The following is a 15,000-nucleotide window of genomic DNA, read 5'->3' on the forward strand; positions in this document are numbered from 1 at the left end:
GTGTATAGAGCCAGCATATCTCCACCAGACTCCATGTAAATAATTTGGACTTTTAGTGTGTATAGAGCCAGCATATCTACACCAGACTCCATGTAAATAATCAGGACTTTTAGCGTGTATAGAGCCAGCATATCTCCACCAGACTCCATGTAAAGAATCAGGACTTTTAGCGTGTATAGAGCCAGCATATCTCCACCAGACTCCATGTAAATAATCAGGACTTTTAGTGTGTATAGAGCCAGCATATCTCCACCAGACTCCATGTAAATAATCAGGACTTTTAGTGTGTATAGAGCCAGCTTATCTCCATATGTAAATGGGTGAATTAAGGGTTTATTTCAACCAAACCAGAGTGGTGATTTTTAAATTGTTTTATTTTGTTTGTCGACTTTGAAAGAAGTGTGTTTTACGATGATAAAATGTTTATTTACATGGAGTCTGGAGGCTCAACGTACGGTGGAGCGAGCTAGAGAGTGACTAAAGAGAGGGAGCGTCTCGGACAAAGCCATGAATCAGAGGAATAAAACCTGTTTTCGCTGATTCATCACTAGAAATGTAACTGTAGAAAGCATCTCACTATCACTAACGTTATTATTGGAACCGGTTGTCGATGCCCAATCCTACGTACTATACCTTTGGTTACACTTTACTTGAAGGTATCTACATAAGAGTGACATGACACTGTCATGACATCCGCTACATGCTACATCCTTAACATACACAAGCCCTATGCCCTGCTACAACATCCTGCTACATCCTGCTACATCCTGCTACATCCTGCTACATCCTGCTACGTCCTGCTACGTCCTGCTACGCCCTGCTACGCCCTGTAACGCTCTGCTACATCCTGCTACATCCTGCTACATCCTGCTACGTCCTGCTACGTCCTGCTACGCTCTGCTACATCCTGCTACATCCTGCTACATCCTGCTACATCCTGCTACGTCCTGTAACGCTCTGCTACATCCTGCTACATCCTGCTACATCCTGCTACGGCCCTGTCCTGCTCTGCTACATCCTGCTACATCCTGCGTCCTGCTACGCCCTGTAACGCTCTGCTACATCCTGCTACATCCTGCTACATCCTGCCTCGTCCCACGTCCTGTAACGCTCTGCTACATCCTGCTACATCCTGCTACATCCTGCTACGTCCTGCTACGTCCTGCTACGTCCTGCTACGCCCTGTAACGCTCTGCTACATCCTGCTACATCCTGCTACATCCTGCTACGTCCTGCTACGTCCTGCTACGCCCTGCTACGCCCTGTAACGCTCTGCTACATCCTGCTACATCCTGCTACATCCTGCTACGTCCTGCTACGTCCTGCTACGCCCTGTAACGCTCTGCTACATCCTGCTACATCCTGCTACGTCCTGCTACGTCCTGCTACGTCCTGTAACGCTCTGCTACATCCTGCTACATCCTGCTACATCCTGCTACATCCTGCTACGTCCTGCTACGCCCTGCAGTGCCCTGCTACACCATGAACTACTGTAACTACTATTTCTAGTCACTGATCCATTATCGTTACTGTGACTATCATTGCCACTGTTCATCACCCCCCCAACCAGCACCGTCAGGTCTTGGGGGAATTACTGGAATTGTTGGGTCTTTGTAAATTATAGAGTGTGGTCTAGACCTACTCTACCTGTAAAGTGGCCTGAGATAACTCTTGTTATGATTTGATACTATAAATAAGAGTATGACAGTGTCATGTGTTCATGACAGTGTCATGTGACTCTAATGTAGATACCTTTGAGTGAAGTGTTAACTTGCTCCCTGTGCAGAGTCCGACCTGTAGTGTGGGAGGAGTGGACAGCTGGGCGGAGCTTCCTGCAGGAAGCAGCCCGCGCCTCCCTACATGGCTGCAGGACTCGGGCGTTGAGCGAGCAGAGGACAGGACCGACGCAGAGCAGCAGACCTGTAAGTGACTCCTACTCCTTACTCCTGTGTGTGTGTGTGTGTGTGTGTGTGTGTGTGTGTGTGTGTGTGTGTGTGTGTGTGTGTGTGTGTGTGTGTGTGAATGAATGAAGAAAAGCATTAACACAGCTCATTCTGAAATGCATCAAGTGTTTGTTACCTGACTCCCCTTCCACATCTGCTTCCAGAGTGCACTTTGTTGTAAACTCTGCTGAGTTGCTGTTGGGGATGAGCTTTTGCTTCCTGTTGTCTTCAGATCAACTTTGACCCCTTTTTAAAACTGTCTACATCAGAAATATGTAACCCAAATGTAAAGGTACTTTTAATGTCACATCACATAACGAAATCCATTCTCTGTCTTTGAACCCATCCCTCAAAGGAGCAGTGGGCGCGCACTGCTAGTACCAGCTTGGCTCGGCTGCGGTGTCCTCCTTTTTTCTCTTTCTTTCTATCTGTCTTCTTTCTGGCTCCTTACTTTCTGTCTCTTTCTCTTTCTTTCCTTTCTGTTTTCTATCAGTCTTTCTTTCTGTCTTTCTCTCCTTTCTGTCTCCTTTCAGTCTCCTTTCTATCTTCTTTTTGTCTTCTTTCTCTCCTTTCTGTCTTCTGTCTGTCCTTCTATGGGTCCTTTATGTCTTTCTCTCCTTCTGTCTCCTTTCTGTCTTCTTTCTGTCTTCTTTCTGTCTTCTCTCTGTCCTTCTATGGGTCTTTTATGTCTTTCTCTCCTTTCTGTCTCCTTCCTTTCAGTCTTCTATCTGTCCTTCCGTGTGTCTTTTATGTCTTTCTCTCCTTTCTGTCTTCTTTCTGTACTTCTTTCTCTCCTTTCTGTAAATTACCACAAAAAAAGGATGGATTCCATACAACGCTCTTTTCAAATACAATTGATCACTTTCATGGAATTTCGGGTGAAAATTGAAATGGTTTCAAATCAGCATCCTGACTGAAGTCATCCACTCAACATACACACGCTCCGCTGATCTTAACTAGTAGTCAAAGTAATTCATAATTTCTGCTTTTTTAACTCAAATATTAGGTATAATTCTATATAAATGAGGTTTATTGACCATGAATTCCATAAAGTAGTGTACAACTAGTGGTAGTAAGTTGGTGTCAGTGAAAACTAAACAAAAATTGTCGGAAAAAGCAATGAAAATGTCAAATGTCCAAAAAAGGATTAAAAAAAGTAATCTTTTTGACCCGGGAGGACAACACAAGGGGTTAATAATTCAATCACCTTCATGTGTCTTTTTTTAGTTCAAAGACTAATCGATTAGTTGTCAACTATTAGATTAATCTCCAACTATTTTGATGATCGATTAATCGGTTTGAGTCATTTTGTTAATGTAAAAACAGGTAAACTTCTCTGCTGTCAGCTTGTTAAATGTGAATATTGTTCTAGTTTCTTCTCTCTGGGACAGTAAACTGAATATCTTTTGAGTTGTGGATAAAATAAGACATGTGAGGACGTCATCTTGGTTTTTTTTGGGAAACACTGATCCACATTTTTCACCATTTTCTGACATTTTAGAGACCAAACAACTCATCAGTGAAAATAATTGTTAATTGGCACTCTAGTGTGGGTGGAAAAATGTACGAAAAGATTGAATTTAGGATCACATTCAGATGTTTTTTTCCACCTGTGAAGTCATTTCTTAATGCACATTATCAGCAGGGCTGCACAATATATTGGTTATTTTTTTTAATCGTCATCGCAATATTAACTGGCACAATATACATATCGCGAAAGGCTTCGATATATCCAATAGACACTCAGAGATTTCTTGTGTTAGTTGAAAGAAAATATCAGCAGGAAATTACACTTTTATATTCAATTCAATGTTCAATTTGTTCAATAAAAGTAGGTTGGGGATGATGAACAAGCAGTTTGTTTCTACCTGTCCTTTTATCTGTCCTTCTCTCCTTCTTTCTGTCTCCTATCTGTCCTTTCTCTTTCTCTCCTTTCCGTCCTTCTTTCTGTCTTCTATCTGTCCTTTCTCTTTCTCTCCTTTCTGTCCTTCTTTCTGTCTCCTATCTGTCCTATCTGTCCTTTCTCTTTCTCTCCTTTCTGTCCTTCTTTCTGTCTTCTATCTGTCCTTTCTCTTTCTCTCCTTTCGGTCCTTCTTTCTGTCTTCTATCTGTCCTATCTCTTTCTCTCCTTTCTGTCCTTTTTTCTGTCTTCTATCTGTCCTTTCTTTCTTTCTGTCTCTTTCTCTTTCTCTCCTTTCTGTCCTTTCTGTCTTTCACTCCTTTCTGTCTTCTATGTGACCTTTCTTTCGGTCTCTTTCTGTCTTTCTCTCCTTTCTGTCCTCTGTTCTGTCTTTTGCTCCTTTTTGTCTTCTGTCTGTCCTTTCTTTCTTTCTTTTTCTCTCCATTCTGTCCTTCTTTCGGTCATTCACTCCTTTCTGTCTTCTATGTGACCTTTCTTTCGGTCTCTTTCTGTCTTTCTCTCCTTTCTTTCCTTCTTTCTGTCTTTCTGTCACGATTGAAAATTGACACTTTTGACGTTTTTTGTTGCCTATTCTTCTGCTTTAGAAAAGCTTTTTTGTCCCCGATATCACCAGTGAACTCATCACCTCTAGTTTTACACTTATTTATTTTTAGAATTCATGGTCAATAAACCTCATTTATATGAAATCATATCGAACTTTTGTGTTTAAGAAAAGCAGAGATGCGGATTTATGCTGACGAGTAGTACAGATCAGAGGAGCGCTTGTTGATGGGTAATCACAGTCTGTCAAAGTTTACTCAGAATAATTGTAATAATAATAATAATAATAATAATAATCTGTCCTTCTATGGGTCTTTTATGTCTTTCTCTCCTTTCTGTCTTCTTTCTGCCCTTTTTTTTCCTTCCTGTCTCTCCAACCAGCTGTGTGTTTAATGGTCTCATCATCTCAGCGTGACTTGTAGTCCTTTATATTGTCGGCTAGTTTACTTTAGAATCAGACACCAGATGTTATAAACTACATGTGTTCTGTGTGCAGGGATCTGAATGTGTAAAGTAACTAGTAACTAAAGTAACTAGTAACTAGAGCTGTAACAGATGAATGTAGCAGAGTAACTAAAGTAACTAGTAACTAAAGCTGGAACAGATGAATGTAGAGGAGTAACTAAAGTAACTAGTAACTAAAGCTGGAACAGATGAATGTAGAGGAGTAACTAAAGTAACTAGTAACTAAAGCTGGAACAGATGAATGTAGCGGATTAACTAAAGTAACTAGTAACTAAAGCTGGAACAAATGAATGTAGCGGATTAACTAAAGTAACTAGTAACTAAAGCTGGAACAGATGAATGTAGTGGAGTAACTAAAGTAACTAGTAACTAAAGCTGTAACAGATGAATGTAGCGGAGTAACTAAAGTAACTAGTAACTAAAGCTGGAACAGATGAATGTAGCGGAGTAACTAAAGTAACTAGTAACTAAAGCTGGAACAGATGAATGTAGCGGAGTAACTAAAGTAACTAGTAACTAAAGCTGGAACAGATGAATGTAGCGGAGTAACTAAAGTAACTAGTAACTAAAGCTGGAACAGATGAATGTAGCGGAGTAAAAAGTACAATATTTCTCTCTGAAATGTAGCTGAGTAGAAGTTGAAAGTGGCATGAAAAGAAAAGACTCAAGTAAAGTACAAGTACCTCAACATTTGGTACTGAAGTACAGTACTGGAGTACTTGTACTTGTAGTTACATTCCACCGTTGCAGATACATGACATTACTGCCGGGAGAAAGGCAGTAAAGATTGCTACTTTGAAGAGTCAGAAGGCTGTTGTGTGAATGTATAAAAGTGTCTCTGTTTCCTATAACCCCCCCCCCCCCCCTCAGTGGGAGGCTTTAAATCCCAGCCTCTCAATGTAAACCACATGATGACTCCAACCATCCATCACGCATGTTTTCATCTCCTTCACTGTAAAGATGTTTCAGTTTCTGTGTTGCGTGATAAACGCTGCTGAGAAATATTATATAGAATATCAGAACCAGAATGTTGGAGGATCATTAATGACAAATGTGAACAGATTCAAGGCAGCTTTATTTAGATATTATAATAATAATAATAATAATAATAATAATAATAATACATTTGATTTGTTGGCGCCTTTCACAGGGTTACTGTGGTGTCTTAACAAGTTGCTGCATGTCATTCCCCCTCTCTCCCCCCTTTCATTTCTTCATCTGTCCTGTGGAATTAAAGTCCAGTCCAATTGAAAAAAATTTAAGATTTTCAAAAAAAAAGTCTTAAATTCGCTTGTGTTCCACAGCGCTGCGGAGGAAGGTCTGACTAGTCCACACAGCATTCTGGGATGGGAGAACAACATGCTCTGGTTTATTAGCATTTCTTTCAACCAATCACAATCGTCGTGGGCGGTGCTACGCAGCGTGCCTCGGCTAAATAGCCTCTGGAAGGAACTTGTTTTGGTGGAACATGTGTACATTCAAATCTAGTTTTAGTCGTCAGATTGGACAGATAGTCTAGCTAGCTGTCTGGATTTACCCTGCAGAGATCTGAGGAGCAGTTAACCATAGTCCTCACAAATCAGCCGGAGGTTAGAACCCCAACACAGAGACAGAGGAAGGGGACGGACATCCGGCTGAAAACAGGGACATCTGGCGCAATTTCCGTAAACGTCGTCGTCGATATAGACTACGATGTTGATAAAACATTGTTTGGAAGCTGCCTACTTCGTCCTCAGAGGTTTTGTGTTTTTCTGGGTCGAAATTTCAACATTTTGTTGTTTCTTTTTCTACACTTTTCTCGACGTTTTTGTCGATTTTATTCAAATTTTTTTGTCACTCGTTTGATGTTTTTTTTTTTATCATTATGTTTTTGTCAATTTTTTAACACATTTTTTCCAATTTTTTTGTCACTTTTTTTAAAAAAGTTTTCACAATATTTTCAATGGGGTTTTTTGCCACTTTTTCCGATTATTTTGGTCACTTTTTTTCAGCGTTTAAAGAAAATAAATGTTTCTGTTGATTTTTTTCCTGCGTTTTTGTAGATTTTTCCAACATTTGTCACTATTTTCAGCGTTCTTTTGTCATAGTTCTGATATAAAAAGTTTTTGTAAACGGGTCAGATTTGACCCAAAGACAACTGGAGATATAAAGCAGAGCAAACTTCAGAGATTAGATTACAGCTTGGTCGTGTTTTGTCCTCAACATGTTTGTCATTAATGAACTTCCATACTTCAGGCAACTCTGTTTGAAGGAACTGAAAGATCTGCTGCAGACTTCAGGGACTGACCTCACCCCACACACACACACACACACACACACACACACACACACACACACACACACACACACACACACACACACACTCTCTTCATCTGCAGCTCATCTGTTTCCTATTTAATGTGTTGGACTTTTCTCCTAAACAGTAAACACTCCTAAATTGAATTCAGTAATTTAGTTTACTTTATGTCACCAGAATAATCCGCGTGTTATCGATTCAGTGGACATGCAGTTTATTTTTGATTGATTGATTGTGTTTTTTTCGAATATGTAAAGAAACCAGAAACAGCAGACCAGAAATCAAAATTAACAAATAAGCATTTAGATCCTTTACATGGGGCACAATGAAAAGTTCTGCCCGATGAGTAAATAAATACACGCCACGGCGAGAGGGTCAAAAGTTCCAGATGAAAACGCGCTGCGCGGGAAACGTTGAGAATAACGTGCTTTCTCAACATGTTTCTGCGTTCAGAAACACGTCTCGTCTTTCCTTCATTTATCTGATTTATAATTGCAGCGCGGCGCGTAGCCTCGGGCTGCTGCCTGTCAGAGGGGGCAGCGCTGCTCAGGTCAAAGGTCAACAGGTGTGACCATCCAGCTGCAGGCAGCACATACCGCACATTCATCTCAAACACACACTGCATGCACACTAAACAGTCCTTCCAGAAAAACATTTCTCTTGTGATTGTTGCGGGGCAAGAATCCTTGATTATGCGGCACATTTTCTTAAAACAATGCGATGGAATATGCGGGATGTTTATGCAATTTTATGTGATGAAATTGCGGGAACTTTCAAAAAATTGTGGGAACTTTTTTGATGAAAAAGAGAAAAAAAAGAGTGATTTGATTCGATGATGTTCACGTCGCGTAATTACGTCACTTCGTAACGTTCCCATGGCAACAGGGGAAAATTAATGGCTGCTCTTGTGCTAAGTAAACGCAACATTTTTCAACTTTCTGCTAAGATATACAGTACAGGCCAAAAGTTTAGACACACCTTCTCATTCAATGTGTTTCCTTTTTATTTTCATGACTATTTACATTGTAGATTCTCACTGAAGGCATCAAAACTATGAATGAACACATATGGAATTATGTACTTAACAAAAAAGTGTGAAATAACTGAAAAAATGACACTACATGAGGTAGTCACCTGAAATGGTTTTACCTTCACAGGTGTGCCTTGTCAGGGTTAATTAGTGGAATTATTTCCCTTATTAATAAAAAAGCAAAGGGTGGCTACTTTGAAGAATCTAAAATATAAGACATGTTTTCAGTTATTTCACACTTTTTTGTTAAGTACATAATTCCATATGTGTTCATTCATAGTTTTGATGCCTTCAGTGAGAATCTACAATGTAAATAGTCATGAAAATAAAAAGGAAACCCATTGAATGAGAAGGTGTGTCCAAACTTTTGGCCTGAACTGTATCATGGGACTTTTTGTGCGGTGTATTTGAAAAAATGCAGACTTTGGCTGATTATACGTTGAATTATACGATTGCATAATCACATTTTTCTGGAGGGACCGACTAAAGCGGGACGCAGGCCTCTGCAGAGGCTCCACGCAGAGCTTTCTCCGTGGCCTACGCAAAGTGGCCTGAAGTTTATACTTGTGTGTTGGCGTGTGCGTCAAACTCTTTAAGAGAATAGCAGGGACGGTGTGTGTGTGTGTGTGTGTGGTAGAGCGAGTAAGAGAGTGACTAGCTTCATTCTCATTCCCTGGTGTAGATCTGATGATGGGAAACGCTCCAGTGGGTCGTGCTAGAGGGGAGCGTTTGTTAGGCTTAAACGGGATAAGGTCACGTCGCGGTTTCAATCCTTTCTGTGCTGTGTTTAAATTATCTTTCTCCTGTGTGTATATCATCGATCTGCTGCAAATCAGTGCGTGTGTACAGTATGAGTATGTGTGTGTGTGTGTATGTGTGTGTGTGTGTGCTTGTGTGTGATGCAGACGGCAGGAGAGAAGCCTTTTTTGGTCAGAGTTTATATTCCTACATGCACAGTCATTAGCGAGGGCGAGTCAGCGGAGGCGGGGACCAATCAGACGATCAGATTAAGATCGGCACTGTTGAAAGTTCAGGATGCATGTTTTTCCCCCCCCCCCCCCCCCCCCCTCACATACTTCAAAACGCTTCTCCGGGCGATCTGGTTTTCCCTCAGCTGGCTGGGTTTGAGTTCGAAGATTTCCTCCGTTCCCTGGAAAGTTTAGGATCCCCGTTAGCTGTTGTCCAGACCCCCCCCCAGCTGGTCTTCCTGGGGTCCACAACAACATGAAAGCAGACAAAATGAAATATTTAATCGGGCAATATTTCATGACAAAATAAAAAATAAAATAAACATCGTAAACTCTAACAAATGCAAAAGAAAATAGCAATAAAACAACTAGAACAAAATATCTAGATAGTATATCTCTGCTCTCTGCAGCTCTCTGCAGCTCTCTGGAGCTCTATGGAGCTCTCTGCAGCTCTCTGGAGCTCTCTGGAGCTCTGTGGAGCTCTCTGGAGCTCTCTGCAGCTCTCTGCAGCTCTCTGGAGCTCTATGGAGCTCTCTGCAGCTCTCTGCAGCTCTCTGCAGCTCTCTGGAGCTCTCTGGAGCTCTCTGGAGCTCTCTGCAGCTCTCTGCAGCTCTCTGGAGCTCTGTGGAGCTCTCTGGAGCTCTCTGGAGCTCTCTGCAGCTCTCTGGAGCTCTGTGGAGCTCTGTGCGCCGCTGGCTGCCCCAGGGACTGACGCTAGACTTTTTTGGGGTTCATAAAATGTACCTGAATCCACGAAAATATGTAGGATATCATGTAAATTTGGTGCATAAAATTGTATCCGAATACAGGAAATGAAGTCGTTGATGCTCAAAATAACCCTGGGGGAGGACACCCAGACCCCCCCACTCCCCCAAACGCAGTTTCTGGTCCATATATCTAGGCCAATATATTTATATACAGTACAGTATACCCACTACAATACATTAGACTACACCACTGCTCACATCAGTATAGTTATGGTTATGGTTATGGTTCTTGGTGTGGACGGGCCTTTAGAACCAGTTATTATGTTGAAGGTGAGACTGCTGCCAGGTAGTTCCAGCTTTAATCCCTTAAGGAGGATCTTTCTGTGAGCTTGATGACACTACACTATGGACACACACGTAGGCTTCTTTGTGTGAAGGTGGACAGTGTCTTTGTGTTAACTGGTCATTGTGGTAGAGCTCATTTTAATACATGTTAAAGAGATGACCCACTGCTATGATAAAGTTCACTGGAGCTGCTGCTGTTTTAGTATTCATGGGAACAGCATTGTACTGAGTCAGACACACACACACACACACACACACACACACACACACACACACACACACACACACACACACACACACACACACACACACACACACAGACACAGACACACACACACACAGACACAGACACACACACACACACACACACAGACACACACACACACACACACACACACACAGACACACACACACACACACACACACACACACACACACACACACACACACACACACACACACACACACACACACACACACACACACACACACACACACACACACACACACACACACACACACACACACACACACACACACACACACACACACACACACACAGACAGACACACACACACACACACACACACACATAGACACACACACAGACACACACACACACACACACACACACACACACACACACACACACACACAGACACACACACACACACACACACACACACACACACACACACACACACACACACACACACACACACACACACACACACACACACACACACACACACACACACACAACACACACACACAGACAGACACACACACACACACACACACACACACACACACACACACACACACACACACACACACAGACACACACACACACAAACACACACACAGACAGACACACACAGACACACACACACACACACATAGACACACACACAGACACAGACACACACACACACACACAGACACTCACACAGACACACACACAGACACTCACACATAGACACACACACACACACACACACACACACACACACACACACACACACACACAGACACACACACACAGACACACACAGACACACACACACACACACAGACACACACACACACACACACACACTCACACAGACACACACACAGACACACAGACAGAGAGACACACACAGACACTCACACACAGACACTCACACACACACACACACACACACACACTCACACATACACACACACAGACACAGACACACACACACACACAGACAGGAACACACACACACAAACACACACAAACAGACACAGGTGCACACACACACACACAGAGACAGACAGACAGACAGGCACACACACATACACACAGACACTCACACACACACACAATCAGACAGACAGACACAGGCACACACACACACACACACACACACAGAGACACAGACAGACAGGCACACACACACACACACACACACACACACACACACACACACACACACACACACAGAGACACACATAGACAGACACACAGACAGACACACACATACAGACACAGACACTCACACATACACACACACACACACACAGACAGACACACACAGTCAGACAGACAGACAGACACACACACACACACACACACACACACACACACACACACACACACACACACACAGACAGAGACAGATGGATGATTCCTCAGCAGTGACTCTGTGGCTGGTATCTGGCTCTATCACTTCCTGTTTATCTGGTCTCAGGGTGGAACTTTGTCTCCAATCAGGAAGTCACTTTGGTCCTGTTTACACTCGTCTGCTCGCTCGCACCAAACACTTCAGAAAGCACTCAGAGTGATGGAAAGATGGACAAACAGAAACGTGCACGTAGAAAAACTCCGTCACTGCCTCCAGACTCTGTCAAACCCTGCAACTTGACAAATTGTCATGTTGATACGTGGGTGCCCGGGTAGCTCAGCTGGCCCAGGGTACCAATCCTGCATGTCTTTCCCCTCTCTCTCTCTCTCCCCTTTCATATCTAAAGCCCTATTCACACGGGATTAGTCACGTCGTCTGCGATCTCAATCCCGAGTGAATCGGCCATGTCTGTAATTTGTCAAGTCGAAATTCCCACGGAAACGTCGGACCATATTTAGCCGAACACCGAGTTCCTGCGATAATATTAGTCCCGTGCGAACCGACATGTCTGTGATTTGGGTTATTGGGTTACCAATCAGGGGGAGCGAGATGACCACCATTCAACCCGAAATAAGTCATATAACCATTCCAACATCTCCGAAGCTGTTCAGTTAAGGTAGATTAAGCTAAAAGGTCCCCTTTAAAACACACATTGTATGGCAGCTGTGTAAGAAGAAGAAAATAAAACTGTGTATTGCCCTTTATTTCTGTTCTGTATCCTCTCATCTGAAAACTGTGTACAGAGAGGTCTTCTTTGTTTAAGTTTGAGGCGAGTTTATTGTGAGTGTATGGCACTTCATTTTTATACGCTTCTGTGAAAAAAAAAAATCTTCCCAGCCGTCGTCACATGACCCGTTAATGTTTCCATCATGACTATCCAAATTTTGGCCTTAAGAGCCGATAGAAAATGTGTCTTGTATTTAGATATACAATTTGTTGAACATATTCAAATTAATGATGAACGTGATGTGTTTTTATGTAGTAAAACGGCATTGGGTTGTTCCATCCTATCCAATATTTTTCTATATTTTTCTATATTTCTATATTTCGGTAGGTGTTAACTCTCTATACATGGACCGTCTAGTCCACACAGCATTCTGGGTGGGAGAAGAACGTGCTCTGGTTTATTGGCATTTCTTTAAACCAATCACAATCGTTTTGGGGCGGGGCTAAGCTCCGGACGGAGCCACGGTGCCTCTACTAAAGGCTCTCCTCGTTCAAAAGTAGTTTTAGTCGTGCAATAGAAAACTCTGATTGGACAGATAGTCTAGCTAGCTGTCTGGATTTACCCTGCAGAGATCTGAGGAGCAGTTAACCATAGTCCTCACAAATCAGCCGGAGGTTAGAACCCCAACACAGAGACAGAGGAAGGGGACGGGACATCCGGCGCAATTTCCCGACGGCACCGGAGCGATCCCTGAAGTGGAACGTGGTGGATGTAGACTAGTGTTTGTTGATTAGCAACGTCTTTCTGTCTTGTCTCCCTCCTCAGCATCTCCAGACTCCCTGTCCTCCGGCTGAAGTGCCTTCGAGCCGGACGCTGAACCTGTGCCAGGTATGACATCATGACATCTACATGACATCACAAACACTCACAGCTGTGTGGGCGCCCGGGCAGCTCACCCGGTGGAGCGGGCGCCCATGACTCCGACCTGCGGCCCATTAAAACCGAGCTGTGAGGCCGTGTGCCAGTTGTTTGGTTTCTCTCTCTCTCCCTCTCAGGCTCTCTCTGCATCCCAACACACACACACACACACACACACACACACACACACACACACACATGTAAATGAGCCGTAACGATCTCGCGTGTTTAATCAAAGCGCCACGGTACTTCTTCTCTTCTTTCTGTGCTTTAATCCTGCCTGAGAGCCATGAACCTGGTCTCGGTTTGCTTTAGTGGTTCTTAAACTGGTTAACTGACGACTCTCAAAAACAACTTAGAAAAAAACCTTTGAAAAGACGCAAGAATAGGTCGACAGAAAGTGACACAAGATTCAAACAAAAGTTACAAACTTCAAAATGAGTGACACAAAACCTTGCAACAAACTTTCTTTTAAAAAGGTGAGGAAGGAATTAAGCCAGGAAGGAAGGAAGGAAGGAAGGAAGGAAGGAAGGAAGGCAGGAAGGAAGGAAGGAAGGAAGGAAGGAAGGAAGGCAGGCAGAAAGAAAGAAAGAAAGGCAGGAAGGAAAGAAGGAAGGCTGAAAGGAAGAAAGGAGGGGAGGGAAAGAAGGAAGGAAGGAAGGAAGGAAGGAAGAAGGAAGGAAGAAAGAAAGGAAGGAAGGAAGGCAGGAAGAAAGAAAGAAAGAAAGAAAAGAAAGAAAGGCAGGAAGGAAGGAGGGAAGGAATGAAGGAAGGAAGGAAGAAGGAAGGAAGGAAGGCAGAAAGAAAGGAAGGAAGGAAGGAAGGAAGGATGCCACGAAGGAAGAAAGGCAGGAAAGAAGGAAGGCTGGAAGGAAGGAAGGAGGGAAGGAATGAAGGAAGGAAGGAAGGAAGGAAGGAAGGAAGGAAGGCAACTAAAAATGCTCCAAACTACAAAATAAGTGACAAAAACATTTGAAAAAAGTGAAAAACATGGGAAATGAAGGAAGGAATCTGAAGGTTAAGTTACTTTAGGAATTCATCTGTTCCAGGAAGGTTACTACTTTAAACTCCGCTACATTCATCTGTTCCACAAAATTACTTTGACAAATTCATCTTTCCAAAAGTTACTAGTTGAAAAACATACATTCAAGCTTTAGTTACTAGTTACATCCGCTACATTCATCTGTTCCAGCTTTAGTTACTAGTTACTTTAGTTACTCCGCTACATTCATCTGTTCCAGCTTTAGTTACTAGTTACTTTAGTTACTCCGCTACATTCATCTGTTCCAGCTTTAGTTACTAGTTACTTTAGTTACTCCGCTACATTCATCTGTTCCAGCTTTAGTTACTAGTTACTTTAGTTACTCCGCTACATTCATCTGTTCCAGCTTTTAGTTACTAGTTACTTTAGTTACTCCGCTACATTCATCTGTTCCAGCTTTAGTTACTAGTTACTTTAGTTACTCCGCTACATTCATCTGTTCCAGCTTTAGTTACTAGTTACTTTAGTTACTCCGCTACATTCATCTGTTCCAGCTTTAGTTACTA

At 42.6% G+C, this 15,000-nt stretch overlaps 1 protein-coding gene across 4 annotated transcripts in view; it reads left to right on the forward strand.

The window, feature by feature from the left end:
- Window positions 1-15,000, forward strand: part of LOC114557016 (collagen alpha-6(VI) chain) — a 102,917-nt gene that overhangs the window by 7,373 nt on the left and 80,544 nt on the right. For 3 of the 4 annotated variants that reach the window (XM_028580226.1, XM_028580229.1, XM_028580230.1), the window contains exons 3-4: window positions 1,787-1,922; window positions 13,360-13,422. The gene's annotated coding sequence lies outside the window, so the exon portion shown is untranslated. The remainder of the gene's footprint in view (window positions 1-1,786; window positions 1,923-13,359; window positions 13,423-15,000) is intronic. The other variant, XM_028580227.1, reaches the window with a different exon arrangement.

The sequence above is a fragment of the Perca flavescens genome, chromosome 6 (assembly GCF_004354835.1).
Source record: "Perca flavescens isolate YP-PL-M2 chromosome 6, PFLA_1.0, whole genome shotgun sequence".
Taxonomy (NCBI): domain Eukaryota; kingdom Metazoa; phylum Chordata; class Actinopteri; order Perciformes; family Percidae; genus Perca; species Perca flavescens.